This window comes from Salmo salar, chromosome 08 (assembly GCF_965601325.2).
Source record: "Salmo salar chromosome 08, fSalSal1, whole genome shotgun sequence".
NCBI classification, from domain to species: domain Eukaryota; kingdom Metazoa; phylum Chordata; class Actinopteri; order Salmoniformes; family Salmonidae; genus Salmo; species Salmo salar.
Window position 1 is genome coordinate 3,600,193 of NC_138298.1, and position 9,808 is coordinate 3,610,000.

The 9,808-nt window shown below is 43.4% G+C and overlaps 25 non-coding genes and 2 pseudogenes across 25 annotated transcripts; all 27 read right to left on the reverse strand.

Annotated features, from left to right (window-relative positions):
• Nucleotides 1-69: 69 nt before the first annotated feature.
• LOC145856596 (5S ribosomal RNA) lies at nt 70-188 on the reverse strand. The gene has a single exon (XR_014377487.1). It is a non-coding gene; the product is annotated as a 5S ribosomal RNA (ribosomal RNA).
• Nucleotides 189-597: 409 nt separating this feature from the next.
• LOC145856597 (5S ribosomal RNA) lies at nt 598-716 on the reverse strand. The gene has a single exon (XR_014377488.1). It is a non-coding gene; the product is annotated as a 5S ribosomal RNA (ribosomal RNA).
• A 139-nt stretch (nt 717-855) lies between these two features.
• Nucleotides 856-974, reverse strand: LOC145857552 (5S ribosomal RNA). The gene has a single exon (XR_014378451.1). It is a non-coding gene; the product is annotated as a 5S ribosomal RNA (ribosomal RNA).
• A 139-nt stretch (nt 975-1,113) lies between these two features.
• Nucleotides 1,114-1,232, reverse strand: LOC145856599 (5S ribosomal RNA). Its single transcript, XR_014377490.1, has one exon. It is a non-coding gene; the product is annotated as a 5S ribosomal RNA (ribosomal RNA).
• A 139-nt stretch (nt 1,233-1,371) lies between these two features.
• Nucleotides 1,372-1,490, reverse strand: LOC145856600 (5S ribosomal RNA). The gene has a single exon (XR_014377491.1). It is a non-coding gene; the product is annotated as a 5S ribosomal RNA (ribosomal RNA).
• A 409-nt stretch (nt 1,491-1,899) lies between these two features.
• On the reverse strand, nt 1,900-2,018 carry LOC145856601 (5S ribosomal RNA). The gene has a single exon (XR_014377492.1). It is a non-coding gene; the product is annotated as a 5S ribosomal RNA (ribosomal RNA).
• A 139-nt stretch (nt 2,019-2,157) lies between these two features.
• On the reverse strand, nt 2,158-2,276 carry LOC145856602 (5S ribosomal RNA). The gene has a single exon (XR_014377493.1). It is a non-coding gene; the product is annotated as a 5S ribosomal RNA (ribosomal RNA).
• Nucleotides 2,277-2,415: 139 nt separating this feature from the next.
• Nucleotides 2,416-2,534, reverse strand: LOC145856603 (5S ribosomal RNA). The gene has a single exon (XR_014377494.1). It is a non-coding gene; the product is annotated as a 5S ribosomal RNA (ribosomal RNA).
• A 409-nt stretch (nt 2,535-2,943) lies between these two features.
• Nucleotides 2,944-3,062, reverse strand: LOC145856605 (5S ribosomal RNA). The gene has a single exon (XR_014377496.1). It is a non-coding gene; the product is annotated as a 5S ribosomal RNA (ribosomal RNA).
• A 139-nt stretch (nt 3,063-3,201) lies between these two features.
• LOC145856606 (5S ribosomal RNA) lies at nt 3,202-3,320 on the reverse strand. The gene has a single exon (XR_014377497.1). It is a non-coding gene; the product is annotated as a 5S ribosomal RNA (ribosomal RNA).
• A 409-nt stretch (nt 3,321-3,729) lies between these two features.
• LOC145856607 (5S ribosomal RNA) lies at nt 3,730-3,848 on the reverse strand. Its single transcript, XR_014377498.1, has one exon. It is a non-coding gene; the product is annotated as a 5S ribosomal RNA (ribosomal RNA).
• Nucleotides 3,849-3,987: 139 nt separating this feature from the next.
• On the reverse strand, nt 3,988-4,106 carry LOC145856608 (5S ribosomal RNA). Its single transcript, XR_014377499.1, has one exon. It is a non-coding gene; the product is annotated as a 5S ribosomal RNA (ribosomal RNA).
• A 409-nt stretch (nt 4,107-4,515) lies between these two features.
• On the reverse strand, nt 4,516-4,634 carry LOC145856609 (5S ribosomal RNA). Its single transcript, XR_014377500.1, has one exon. It is a non-coding gene; the product is annotated as a 5S ribosomal RNA (ribosomal RNA).
• A 139-nt stretch (nt 4,635-4,773) lies between these two features.
• LOC145857553 (5S ribosomal RNA) lies at nt 4,774-4,892 on the reverse strand. The gene has a single exon (XR_014378452.1). It is a non-coding gene; the product is annotated as a 5S ribosomal RNA (ribosomal RNA).
• Nucleotides 4,893-5,031: 139 nt separating this feature from the next.
• Nucleotides 5,032-5,150, reverse strand: LOC145856611 (5S ribosomal RNA). Its single transcript, XR_014377502.1, has one exon. It is a non-coding gene; the product is annotated as a 5S ribosomal RNA (ribosomal RNA).
• Nucleotides 5,151-5,559: 409 nt separating this feature from the next.
• On the reverse strand, nt 5,560-5,668 carry LOC145853591 (uncharacterized; annotated as a pseudogene).
• Nucleotides 5,669-5,807: 139 nt separating this feature from the next.
• Nucleotides 5,808-5,926, reverse strand: LOC145884883 (5S ribosomal RNA). The gene has a single exon (XR_014396463.1). It is a non-coding gene; the product is annotated as a 5S ribosomal RNA (ribosomal RNA).
• A 409-nt stretch (nt 5,927-6,335) lies between these two features.
• On the reverse strand, nt 6,336-6,444 carry LOC145853445 (uncharacterized; annotated as a pseudogene).
• A 139-nt stretch (nt 6,445-6,583) lies between these two features.
• On the reverse strand, nt 6,584-6,702 carry LOC145856612 (5S ribosomal RNA). Its single transcript, XR_014377503.1, has one exon. It is a non-coding gene; the product is annotated as a 5S ribosomal RNA (ribosomal RNA).
• Nucleotides 6,703-7,111: 409 nt separating this feature from the next.
• LOC145856613 (5S ribosomal RNA) lies at nt 7,112-7,230 on the reverse strand. Its single transcript, XR_014377504.1, has one exon. It is a non-coding gene; the product is annotated as a 5S ribosomal RNA (ribosomal RNA).
• Nucleotides 7,231-7,639: 409 nt separating this feature from the next.
• LOC145856614 (5S ribosomal RNA) lies at nt 7,640-7,758 on the reverse strand. The gene has a single exon (XR_014377505.1). It is a non-coding gene; the product is annotated as a 5S ribosomal RNA (ribosomal RNA).
• Nucleotides 7,759-8,167: 409 nt separating this feature from the next.
• LOC145856615 (5S ribosomal RNA) lies at nt 8,168-8,286 on the reverse strand. Its single transcript, XR_014377506.1, has one exon. It is a non-coding gene; the product is annotated as a 5S ribosomal RNA (ribosomal RNA).
• A 139-nt stretch (nt 8,287-8,425) lies between these two features.
• On the reverse strand, nt 8,426-8,544 carry LOC145851063 (5S ribosomal RNA). Its single transcript, XR_014372913.1, has one exon. It is a non-coding gene; the product is annotated as a 5S ribosomal RNA (ribosomal RNA).
• A 139-nt stretch (nt 8,545-8,683) lies between these two features.
• LOC145882076 (5S ribosomal RNA) lies at nt 8,684-8,802 on the reverse strand. The gene has a single exon (XR_014393643.1). It is a non-coding gene; the product is annotated as a 5S ribosomal RNA (ribosomal RNA).
• A 139-nt stretch (nt 8,803-8,941) lies between these two features.
• On the reverse strand, nt 8,942-9,060 carry LOC145884951 (5S ribosomal RNA). Its single transcript, XR_014396531.1, has one exon. It is a non-coding gene; the product is annotated as a 5S ribosomal RNA (ribosomal RNA).
• Nucleotides 9,061-9,199: 139 nt separating this feature from the next.
• On the reverse strand, nt 9,200-9,318 carry LOC145856616 (5S ribosomal RNA). Its single transcript, XR_014377507.1, has one exon. It is a non-coding gene; the product is annotated as a 5S ribosomal RNA (ribosomal RNA).
• Nucleotides 9,319-9,457: 139 nt separating this feature from the next.
• Nucleotides 9,458-9,576, reverse strand: LOC145885782 (5S ribosomal RNA). Its single transcript, XR_014397366.1, has one exon. It is a non-coding gene; the product is annotated as a 5S ribosomal RNA (ribosomal RNA).
• Between the last annotated feature and the right edge of the window lie 232 nt (nt 9,577-9,808).

Here is a 9,808-nt window from a genome sequence, read left to right on the forward strand (position 1 = left end):
TCATTAAATGCTTAATACAAGGCAGTGTTGCTGATGAAATAGTGCAAGAGCACACCCTCGTGGACAAAATGCTTACAGCACCTGGTATTCCCAGGCGGTCTCCCATCCAAGTACTAACCAGGCCCGACCCTGCTTAGCTTCCGAGATCAGACGAGATCGGGCGTACCCAGGCTGGTATGGCCGTAAGCGAGAAACAATCTCTTGCTACAACATATATAGTCAAAGTGAGTGTGATAAACAGACATTGCATTTTCACCAATTAGATAAGCAGCTTGAACTTTGTGTCACTGAAAAAGTAGAAGAAATTACAAACACTGTTCCCATCACTTTTTAGCACAGGTAGTTGGATAAAATACAAACTTTATTTCCTTTCATCATTTTAACAGGGCAAAGGAGCACAAAGCACACACAAGCTGCATTCAGCAACAATATTCTTGTTTGTCTTATAAATACAAGGCAGATGCTAATTGAAAACACAAGGAAATTTGATCCTATTAAAAAGGCAGGAAGCTGCATTTAGTCAATTCATCATTAAATGCTTACTACAAGGCAGTGTTGCTGATGAAATAGTGCAGGGGCACACCCTCGTGGACAAAATGCTTACAGCACCTGGTATTCCCAGGCGGTCTCCCATCCAAGTACTAACCAGGCCCGACCCTGCTTAGCTTCCGAGATCAGACGAGATCGGGCGTACCCAGGCTGGTATGGCCGTAAGCGAGAAACAATCTCTTGCTACAACATATATAGTCAAAGTGAGTCTGATAAAACAGACATTTAGTCAATTCATCATTAAATGCTTAATACAAGGCAGTGTTGCTGATGAAATAGTGCAAGAGCACACCCTCGTGGACAAAATGCTTACAGCACCAGGTATTCCCAGGCGGTCTCCCATCCAAGTACTAACCAGGCCCGACCCTGCTTAGCTTCCGAGATCAGACGAGATCGGGCGTACCCAGGCTGGTATGGCCGTAAGCGAGAAACAATCTCTTGCTACAACATATATAGTCAAAGTGAGTCTGATAAAACAGACATTTAGTCAATTCATCATTAAATGCTTAATACAAGGCAGTGTTGCTGATGAAATAGTGCAAGAGCACACCCTCGTGGACAAAATGCTTACAGCACCTGGTATTCCCAGGCGGTCTCCCATCCAAGTACTAACCAGGCCCGACCCTGCTTAGCTTCCGAGATCAGACGAGATCGGGCGTACCCAGGCTGGTATGGCCGTAAGCGAGAAACAATCTCTTGCTACAACATATATAGTCAAAGTGAGTCTGATAAAACAGACATTTAGTCAATTCATCATTAAATGCTTAATACAAGGCAGTGTTGCTGATGAAATAGTGCAAGAGCACACCCTCGTGGACAAAATGCTTACAGCACCTGGTATTCCCAGGCGGTCTCCCATCCAAGTACTAACCAGGCCCGACCCTGCTTAGCTTCCGAGATCAGACGAGATCGGGCGTACCCAGGCTGGTATGGCCGTAAGCGAGAAACAATCTCTTGCTACAACATATATAGTCAAAGTGAGTGTGATAAACAGACATTGCATTTTCACCAATTAGATAAGCAGCTTGAACTTTGTGTCACTGAAAAAGTAGAAGAAATTACAAACACTGTTCCCATCACTTTTTAGCACAGGTAGTTGGATAAAATACAAACTTTATTTCCTTTCATCATTTTAACAGGGCAAAGGAGCACAAAGCACACACAAGCTGCATTCAGCAACAATATTCTTGTTTGTCTTATAAATACAAGGCAGATGCTAATTGAAAACACAAGGAAATTTGATCCTATTAAAAAGGCAGGAAGCTGCATTTAGTCAATTCATCATTAAATGCTTACTACAAGGCAGTGTTGCTGATGAAATAGTGCAGGGGCACACCCTCGTGGACAAAATGCTTACAGCACCTGGTATTCCCAGGCGGTCTCCCATCCAAGTACTAACCAGGCCCGACCCTGCTTAGCTTCCGAGATCAGACGAGATCGGGCGTACCCAGGCTGGTATGGCCGTAAGCGAGAAACAATCTCTTGCTACAACATATATAGTCAAAGTGAGTCTGATAAAACAGACATTTAGTCAATTCATCATTAAATGCTTAATACAAGCCAGTGTTGCTGATGAAATAGTGCAAGAGCACACCCTCGTGGACAAAATGCTTACAGCACCTGGTATTCCCAGGCGGTCTCCCATCCAAGTACTAACCAGGCCCGACCCTGCTTAGCTTCCGAGATCAGACGAGATCGGGCGTACCCAGGCTGGTATGGCCGTAAGCGAGAAACAATCTCTTGCTACAACATATATAGTCAAAGTGAGTCTGATAAAACAGACATTTAGTCAATTCATCATTAAATGCTTAATACAAGGCAGTGTTGCTGATGAAATAGTGCAAGAGCACACCCTCGTGGACAAAATGCTTACAGCACCTGGTATTCCCAGGCGGTCTCCCATCCAAGTACTAACCAGGCCCGACCCTGCTTAGCTTCCGAGATCAGACGAGATCGGGCGTACCCAGGCTGGTATGGCCGTAAGCGAGAAACAATCTCTTGCTACAACATATATAGTCAAAGTGAGTGTGATAAACAGACATTGCATTTTCACCAATTAGATAAGCAGCTTGAACTTTGTGTCACTGAAAAAGTAGAAGAAATTACAAACACTGTTCCCATCACTTTTTAGCACAGGTAGTTGGATAAAATACAAACTTTATTTCCTTTCATCATTTGAACAGGGCAAAGGAGCACAAAGCACACACAAGCTGCATTCAGCAACAATATTCTTGTTTGTCTTATAAATACAAGGCAGATGCTAATTGAAAACACAAGGAAATTTGATCCTATTAAAAAGGCAGGAAGCTGCATTTAGTCAATTCATCATTAAATGCTTACTACAAGGCAGTGTTGCTGATGAAATAGTGCAGGGGCACACCCTCGTGGACAAAATGCTTACAGCACCTGGTATTCCCAGGCGGTCTCCCATCCAAGTACTAACCAGGCCCGACCCTGCTTAGCTTCCGAGATCAGACGAGATCGGGCGTACCCAGGCTGGTATGGCCGTAAGCGAGAAACAATCTCTTGCTACAACATATATAGTCAAAGTGAGTCTGATAAAACAGACATTTAGTCAATTCATCATTAAATGCTTAATACAAGCCAGTGTTGCTGATGAAATAGTGCAAGAGCACACCCTCGTGGACAAAATGCTTACAGCACCTGGTATTCCCAGGCGGTCTCCCATCCAAGTACTAACCAGGCCCGACCCTGCTTAGCTTCCGAGATCAGACGAGATCGGGCGTACCCAGGCTGGTATGGCCGTAAGCGAGAAACAATCTCTTGCTACAACATATATAGTCAAAGTGAGTGTGATAAACAGACATTGCATTTTCACCAATTAGATAAGCAGCTTGAACTTTGTGTCACTGAAAAAGTAGAAGAAATTACAAACACTGTTCCCATCACTTTTTAGCACAGGTAGTTGGATAAAATACAAACTTTATTTCCTTTCATCATTTGAACAGGGCAAAGGAGCACAAAGCACACACAAGCTGCATTCAGCAACAATATTCTTGTTTGTCTTATAAATACAAGGCAGATGCTAATTGAAAACACAAGGAAATTTGATCCTATTAAAAAGGCAGGAAGCTGCATTTAGTCAATTCATCATTAAATGCTTACTACAAGGCAGTGTTGCTGATGAAATAGTGCAGGGGCACACCCTCGTGGACAAAATGCTTACAGCACCTGGTATTCCCAGGCGGTCTCCCATCCAAGTACTAACCAGGCCCGACCCTGCTTAGCTTCCGAGATCAGACGAGATCGGGCGTACCCAGGCTGGTATGGCCGTAAGCGAGAAACAATCTCTTGCTACAACATATATAGTCAAAGTGAGTCTGATAAAACAGACATTTAGTCAATTCATCATTAAATGCTTAATACAAGGCAGTGTTGCTGATGAAATAGTGCAAGAGCACACCCTCGTGGACAAAATGCTTACAGCACCTGGTATTCCCAGGCGGTCTCCCATCCAAGTACTAACCAGGCCCGACCCTGCTTAGCTTCCGAGATCAGACGAGATCGGGCGTACCCAGGCTGGTATGGCCGTAAGCGAGAAACAATCTCTTGCTACAACATATATAGTCAAAGTGAGTGTGATAAACAGACATTGCATTTTCACCAATTAGATAAGCAGCTTGAACTTTGTGTCACTGAAAAAGTAGAAGAAATTACAAACACTGTTCCCATCACTTTTTACCACAGGTAGTTGGATAAAATACAAACTTTATTTCTTTTCATCATTTGAACAGGGCAAAGGAGCACAAAGCACACACAAGCTGCATTCAGCAACAATATTCTTGTTTGTCTTATAAATACAAGGCAGATGCTAATTGAAAACACAAGGAAATTTGATCCTATTAAAAAGGCAGGAAGCTGCATTTAGTCAATTCATCATTAAATGCTTACTACAAGGCAGTGTTGCTGATGAAATAGTGCAGGGGCACACCCTCGTGGACAAAATGCTTACAGCACCTGGTATTCCCAGGCGGTCTCCCATCCAAGTACTAACCAGGCCCGACCCTGCTTAGCTTCCGAGATCAGACGAGATCGGGCGTACCCAGGCTGGTATGGCCGTAAGCGAGAAACAATCTCTTGCTACAACATATATAGTCAAAGTGAGTCTGATAAAACAGACATTTAGTCAATTCATCATTAAATGCTTAATACAAGGCAGTGTTGCTGATGAAATAGTGCAAGAGCACACCCTCGTGGACAAAATGCTTACAGCACCAGGTATTCCCAGGCGGTCTCCCATCCAAGTACTAACCAGGCCCGACCCTGCTTAGCTTCCGAGATCAGACGAGATCGGGCGTACCCAGGCTGGTATGGCCGTAAGCGAGAAACAATCTCTTGCTACAACATATATAGTCAAAGTGAGTCTGATAAAACAGACATTTAGTCAATTCATCATTAAATGCTTAATACAAGGCAGTGTTGCTGATGAAATAGTGCAAGAGCACACCCTCGTGGACAAAATGCTTACAGCACCTGGTATTCCCAGGCGGTCTCCCATCCAAGTACTAACCAGGCCCGACCCTGCTTAGCTTCCGAGATCAGACGAGATCGGGCGTACCCAGGCTGGTATGGCCGTAAGCGAGAAACAATCTCTTGCTACAACATATATAGTCAAAGTGAGTGTGATAAACAGACATTGCATTTTCACCAATTAGATAAGCAGCTTGAACTTTGTGTCACTGAAAAAGTAGAAGAAATTACAAACACTGTTCCCATCACTTTTTACCACAGGTAGTTGGATAAAATACAAACTTTATTTCCTTTCATCATTTGAACAGGGCAAAGGAGCACAAAGCACACACAAGCTGCATTCAGCAACAATATTCTTGTTTGTCTTATAAATACAAGGCAGATGCTAATTGAAAACACAAGGAAATTTGATCCTATTAAAAAGGCAGGAAGCTGCATTTAGTCAATTCATCATTAAATGCTTACTACAAGGCAGTGTTGCTGATGAAATAGTGCAGGGGCACACCCTCGTGGACAAAATGCTTACAGCACCTGGTATTCCCAGGCTGTCTCCCATCCAAGTACTAACCAGGCCCGACCCTGCTTAGCTTCCGAGATCAGACGTACCCAGGCTGGTATGGCCGTAAGCGAGAAACAATCTCTTGCTACAACATATATAGTCAAAGTGAGTCTGATAAAACAGACATTTAGTCAATTCATCATTAAATGCTTAATACAAGGCAGTGTTGCTGATGAAATAGTGCAAGAGCACACCCTCGTGGACAAAATGCTTACAGCACCTGGTATTCCCAGGCGGTCTGCCATCCAAGTACTAACCAGGCCCGACCCTGCTTAGCTTCCGAGATCAGACGAGATCGGGCGTACCCAGGCTGGTATGGCCGTAAGCGAGAAACAATCTCTTGCTACAACATATATAGTCAAAGTGAGTGTGATAAACAGACATTGCATTTTCACCAATTAGATAAGCAGCTTGAACTTTGTGTCACTGAAAAAGTAGAAGAAATTACAAACACTGTTCCCATCACTTTTTAGCACAGGTAGTTGGATAAAATACAAACTTTATTTCCTTTCATCATTTGAACAGGGCAAAGGAGCACAAAGCACACACAAGCTGCATTCAGCAACAATATTCTTGTTTGTCTTATAAATACAAGGCAGATGCTAATTGAAAACACAAGGAAATTTGATCCTATTAAAAAGGCAGGAAGCTGCATTTAGTCAATTCATCATTAAATGCTTACTACAAGGCAGTGTTGCTGATGAAATAGTGCAGGGGCACACCCTCGTGGACAAAATGCTTACAGCACCTGGTATTCCCAGGCGGTCTCCCATCCAAGTACTAACCAGGCCCGACCCTGCTTAGCTTCCGAGATCAGACGTACCCAGGCTGGTATGGCCGTAAGCGAGAAACAATCTCTTGCTACAACATATATAGTCAAAGTGAGTCTGATAAAACAGACATTTAGTCAATTCATCATTAAATGCTTAATACAAGGCAGTGTTGCTGATGAAATAGTGCAAGAGCACACCCTCGTGGACAAAATGCTTACAGCACCTGGTATTCCCAGGCGGTCTCCCATCCAAGTACTAACCAGGCCCGACCCTGCTTAGCTTCCGAGATCAGACGAGATCGGGCGTACCCAGGCTGGTATGGCCGTAAGCGAGAAACAATCTCTTGCTACAACATATATAGTCAAAGTGAGTGTGATAAACAGACATTGCATTTTCACCAATTAGATAAGCAGCTTGAACTTTGTGTCACTGAAAAAGTAGAAGAAATTACAAACACTGTTCCCATCACTTTTTAGCACAGGTAGTTGGATAAAATACAAACTTTATTTCCTTTCATCATTTGAACAGGGCAAAGGAGCACAAAGCACACACAAGCTGCATTCAGCAACAATATTCTTGTTTGTCTTATAAATACAAGGCAGATGCTAATTGAAAACACAAGGAAATTTGATCCTATTAAAAAGGCAGGAAGCTGCATTTAGTCAATTCATCATTAAATGCTTACTACAAGGCAGTGTTGCTGATGAAATAGTGCAGGGGCACACCCTCGTGGACAAAATGCTTACAGCACCTGGTATTCCCAGGCGGTCTCCCATCCAAGTACTAACCAGGCCCGACCCTGCTTAGCTTCCGAGATCAGACGAGATCGGGCGTACCCAGGCTGGTATGGCCGTAAGCGAGAAACAATCTCTTGCTACAACATATATAGTCAAAGTGAGTGTGATAAACAGACATTGCATTTTCACCAATTAGATAAGCAGCTTGAACTTTGTGTCACTGAAAAAGTAGAAGAAATTACAAACACTGTTCCCATCACTTTTTAGCACAGGTAGTTGGATAAAATACAAACTTTATTTCCTTTCATCATTTGAACAGGGCAAAGGAGCACAAAGCACACACAAGCTGCATTCAGCAACAATATTCTTGTTTGTCTTATAAATACAAGGCAGATGCTAATTGAAAACACAAGGAAATTTGATCCTATTAAAAAGGCAGGAAGCTGCATTTAGTCAATTCATCATTAAATGCTTACTACAAGGCAGTGTTGCTGATGAAATAGTGCAGGGGCACACCCTCGTGGACAAAATGCTTACAGCACCTGGTATTCCCAGGCGGTCTCCCATCCAAGTACTAACCAGGCCCGACCCTGCTTAGCTTCCGAGATCAGACGAGATCGGGCGTACCCAGGCTGGTATGGCCGTAAGCGAGAAACAATCTCTTGCTACAACATATATAGTCAAAGTGAGTGTGATAAACAGACATTGCATTTTCACCAATTAGATAAGCAGCTTGAACTTTGTGTCACTGAAAAAGTAGAAGAAATTACAAACACTGTTCCCATCACTTTTTAGCACAGGTAGTTGGATAAAATACAAACTTTATTTCCTTTCATCATTTGAACAGGGCAAAGGAGCACAAAGCACACACAAGCTGCATTCAGCAACAATATTCTTGTTTGTCTTATAAATACAAGGCAGATGCTAATTGAAAACACAAGGAAATTTGATCCTATTAAAAAGGCAGGAAGCTGCATTTAGTCAATTCATCATTAAATGCTTACTACAAGGCAGTGTTGCTGATGAAATAGTGCAGGGGCACACCCTCGTGGACAAAATGCTTACAGCACCTGGTATTCCCAGGCGGTCTCCCATCCAAGTACTAACCAGGCCCGACCCTGCTTAGCTTCCGAGATCAGACGAGATCGGGCGTACCCAGGCTGGTATGGCCGTAAGCGAGAAACAATCTCTTGCTACAACATATATAGTCAAAGTGAGTCTGATAAAACAGACATTTAGTCAATTCATCATTAAATGCTTAATACAAGGCAGTGTTGCTGATGAAATAGTGCAAGAGCACACCCTCGTGGACAAAATGCTTACAGCACCTGGTATTCGCAGGCGGTCTCCCATCCAAGTACTAACCAGGCCCGACCCTGCTTAGCTTCCGAGATCAGACGAGATCGGGCGTACCCAGGCTGATATGGCCGTATGCGAGAAACAATCTCTTGCTACAACATATATAGTCAAAGTGAGTCTGATAAAACAGACATTTAGTCAATTCATCATTAAATGCTTACTACAAGGCAGTGTTGCTGATGAAATAGTGCAAGAGCACACCCTCGTGGACAAAATGCTTACAGCACCTGGTATTCCCAGGCGGTCTCCCATCCAAGTACTAACCAGGCCCGACCCTGCTTAGCTTCCGAGATCAGATGAGATCGGGAGTACCCAGGCTGATATGGCCGTAAGCGAGAAACAATCTCTTGCTACAACATATATAGTCAAAGTGAGTCTGATAAAACAGACATTTAGTCAATTCATCATTAAATGCTTACTACAAGGCAGTGTTGCTGATGAAATAGTGCAAGAGCACACCCTCGTGGACAAAATGCTTACAGCACCTGGTATTCCCAGGCAGTCTCCCATCAAAGTACTAACCAGGCCCGACCCTGCTTAGCTTCCGAGATCAGACGAGATCGGGCGTACCCAGGCTGGTATGGCCGTAAGCGAGAATCAATCTCTTGCTACAACATATATAGTCAAAGTGAGTCTGATAAAACAGACATTTAGTCAATTCATCATTAAATGCTTACTACAAGGCAGTGTTGCTGATGAAATAGTGCAAGAGCACACCCTCGTGGACAAAATGCTTACAGCACCTGGTATTCCCAGGCGGTCTCCCATCCAAGTACTAACCAGGCCCGACCCTGCTTAGCTTCCGAGATCAGACGAGATCGGGCGTACCCAGGCTGGTATGGCCGTAAGCGAGAAACAATCTCTTGCTACAACATATATAGTCAAAGTGAGTCTGATAAAACAGACATTTAGTCAATTCATCATTAAATGCTTAATACAAGGCAGTGTTGCTGATGAAATAGTGCAAGAGCACACCCTCGTGGACAAAATGCTTACAGCACCTGGTATTCCCAGGCGGTCTCCCATCCAAGTACTAACCAGGCCCGACCCTGCCTAGCTTCCGAGATCAGACGAGATCGGGCGTACCCAGGCTGGTATGGCCGTAAGCGAGAAACAATCTCTTGCTACAACATATATAGTCAAAGTGAGTGTGATAAACAGACATTGCATTTTCACCAATTAGATAAGCAGCTTCAACTTTGTGTCACTGAAAAAGTAGAAGAAATTACAAACACTGTTCCCATCACTTTTTAGCACAGGTAGTTGGATAAAATACAAACTTTATTTCCTTTCATCATTTGAACAGGGCAAAGGAGCACAAAGCACACACAAGCTGCATT